Source organism: Neltuma alba, unplaced genomic scaffold (assembly GCF_004799145.2).
Source record: "Neltuma alba isolate B1F8T4 unplaced genomic scaffold, ASM479914v2 tig00012452_pilon, whole genome shotgun sequence".
Taxonomy (NCBI): domain Eukaryota; kingdom Viridiplantae; phylum Streptophyta; class Magnoliopsida; order Fabales; family Fabaceae; genus Neltuma; species Neltuma alba.
Genome location: NW_021636931.1, coordinates 1 through 3,243, shown reverse-complemented (window position 1 = coordinate 3,243; position 3,243 = coordinate 1). Strand labels below are relative to the sequence as shown.

Below are 3,243 nucleotides of genomic sequence, written 5' to 3'. Positions count from 1 at the left end.
CCAAGAAGTTGTATCCTAGAGCACTATACATGAAGCTTGTGGTTTTGGTTTTAGAATTTTGGTATGATATTAACCAAGTTTAGCTCCTGAGTTTTGTTATGAAGAAATTATTTCGTATTTACCAATAGTTTGTTACCTTTTGGATTCTTACATGTATTTACTTGGGTTTTTTTTTTTTTCCACAAAGGGTCACTGCCATTTTCTGTTTGACTTTCAAGTAGTAGATAAATCTTCTCTAAAAGTAAAATTCAATTAAAATGGGTGAGAAAGAGAAGAAAGCGAGGTTCACCCATGTCTTTCTTTGGTGCTCTCTACATTTCCCTCTTTACTTGATTAATTAAACCAAAGTGAATACAGATGGATGAAATTTTGTTGAGCTGTGGGAAATAGAGGGCAGGTGAAATAACAGTCTTTTCTTTTGTTTTGTTTGAGGCTATAAATAGAATGTGGTTGCATAAGATTCTAACATCTGAGAAAGAAAGATAATGTCATGTTGCATGCATATGGAGATAGCAGTTACGTATGGATTGCAAGGGGTTATGGGAAAAGAATATTATACATCTGTTGTCCAATTATTGTACACTAAATATTATTTTCAATTTTTAATATAAGAATTAATTAGATATTTAGATTTGATTTTACATATAAGACCTTAATTTATTTTGTCTTTTATATTTATCATTTCTTTAAACTAATTTACTTAACTTATAGATTGATATATAGTTTAATGTTATATAAGGATATTTTAGGTGGGCTGCAATTATGGGAAAAAGAATATCATGCGCCAAATCATTAATCAACATTTGTTGACCATTGTCTCTCTCCTTTTGCTATTCATATAACCGGAGAAAAAAATACAACAATTTATAATATTTTTCTCTCTCATGGCCGTCGTTGTTTTTTTTTTTTTTCCCCCTCCCCGGTTCTTCTCCCCTCTTTCACACCTACGAAGTCACGTTCTTCAATATATTTGAGGTTCTGCAACTTACAATAAATAAATAATTACAAACCCAACTAAATTTGTCAATATTCCTAAGCTAATCTCTTTTTCTTCAATGACAACGTTTCAAACAGAGGAATAAGAAAATACCCAGAATCCCAATAGAAGAAAGCGCTACTGACACACCAAGAACAACCTTTTAGGCCAATGACGACGTTCCTTAGCATCATCCTCTTCATAGTCATCATAATCTGAATCACTTGGATCATCCCAAGAAAGATCCTTCCCTCGTGGAGGCAAAATGGGCATTCCATGCTTATTACAGGGAGCAATACCAAGTTTCAGTTTTGATGACAGAATCGAATGATTATAGCACAAATTAATGTTCCCACTTACTCTGAACACTTCCAATCTCTCTATGAAACTCAAATTGAAAGGCAAAACCCCATGAAGATCATTGTTCGCCAGATTCAAATGCTTGAGATTCTTCATCTGCGAGAGGAACCTGGGAATCGAACCATTAGTTTGTTTGAGCTCAGATCCATGTGAACCAAGCCAGGAATGGCAGAAACCGAATCGGGTATGGGTCCGGAAATCGAATTCGAAGCCAAAGAGAGGTTTTTGAGGGATATTAAGTCCCCAATGGAAGTGGGTATTTCACCATCCAGCGAGTTATACGATAGACTCATGAATTCCAAACTGTCTAACCTCGTATATGAAGTGGGTATATTTCCTTTCAGCTGATTACCAGAGAAATCGATGTGGGTGACGTTAGAATCTATATAGTTTGGAAGAAAACCAGTGAGATTGGCGTAAGAAATAGCGATGTACTTGAGTTTCTTCATACGTCCAATTATCACAAGAAGACCAGAAGCGTTAACAGGCACATTGGACACAGTGAGGTCTGTGAGATTCTCAAGGCGTGAGAGCCAGACGCCAGTAAGCTTACGGAGACTGTTAATGCAGACGAAGGATTTGAGAGAAGCAATGAGCTCGGAAGGGAAGGTGACGGGGGCGATAGGACAGTTTTGGAAGTGAAGAGATTGAAGAGTTGAGAGAGACTTCAAGGCAGTGAAGGTGAGAGTGAGAAAAGAGGAACAATTAGAGAGGGAAAGAGAAAGAAGATGACGAAAGGGTGTGGCAGAGTCACAGAAAGTTACATTGTGGAAGGAAGGTTCAGAACATGGATCAATTGAGGTGGGAATGTTGAGGGATTCAAGTGCTTTCGTCTGGTTCGGGTCGAGAGACGATTTTGAAGAAGAAGAAGAAGAAGAAGAAGAAGAAGAAATGGGTGCGCTCATGGAGGGAGAAGCAATGAAGAGAATGAGAAGACATGAAAGTGAAAGTGGGGAACTCATTTCGGCTCAGCGGTGACAGAGAGGAACAGAGAGAAACAGGGGAGAAGGAGGAGGAGGAGGAAGAATAAGAAAAGGATTTGGAACGTGTTCATTTTTAATTTTGAAGCGAGATTGCTAAAATGATATAAAGTATGTAAAGTCTGTTATTTTAAGCAAGTTTTACACATATGAATGCAAATATGAATAATAATTTAGATTTCAGATAAATGTTCTGTTTCATTTTACCAAGTAGCGAAAACTCATCATTTGATCAATGTTTCAGATAATTTTGTGTGTTTGACAAATATTACTTAACTCATAATTTAAATTCGTACTATACATAAGACTACAAAAGTAAAACTTCTTGTCTTGAAATCTTGCAAATACTAGACCGAGATAAAAAAGGTTATTTCAATTTTTAAATATAAAATCTTAATTTATTTTGTTTTTTAAATTTATAATGTTTCCCAAAAAAACCTATTGATTGCATATATTAATAATATTTTCAATGATGGTACATATAATTAAAAAGAGTATTTTAAAAAAATTAACATATATTTATTATAAATAATTAAATTAACTAATTTTTTTAATATTTATAAATTAATTATTTAGCTTTTATTTTAAGCACAGGAGGCAGCATATTGTGTAATGTGCAAGAAATTGTGTGCAGTTTTCTCTCATCATAATGCTCATTAAATTAAAAAGAGAAGTGTTTGTTTTTTTTAAACCGTTTTCTTTTCTTTTATTTCTTTACCTTTCTTTACCATTTCTTTCTAATACATATAAGAGCTAGACAGTTCATTTATAAAGATTAAGAAAATAATTAACTTAGCTAATTGTAATAAATAGTTGGCAAAAAAAGTTAAGTTGTAATAAAATAATATTTTTTTCTAAAATATCTATTATTAATAATGTGCATTAGAGTTACCTTTTAATAAAAATCCCTTAACATGTGTAATCATT

General features: G+C 33.5%; 1 pseudogene; it reads right to left on the bottom strand.

The window, feature by feature from the left end:
• Nucleotides 1-1,052: 1,052 nt before the first annotated feature.
• LOC114727208 (receptor-like protein 51) lies at nucleotides 1,053-2,298 on the bottom strand (annotated as a pseudogene).
• Between the last annotated feature and the right edge of the window lie 945 nt (nucleotides 2,299-3,243).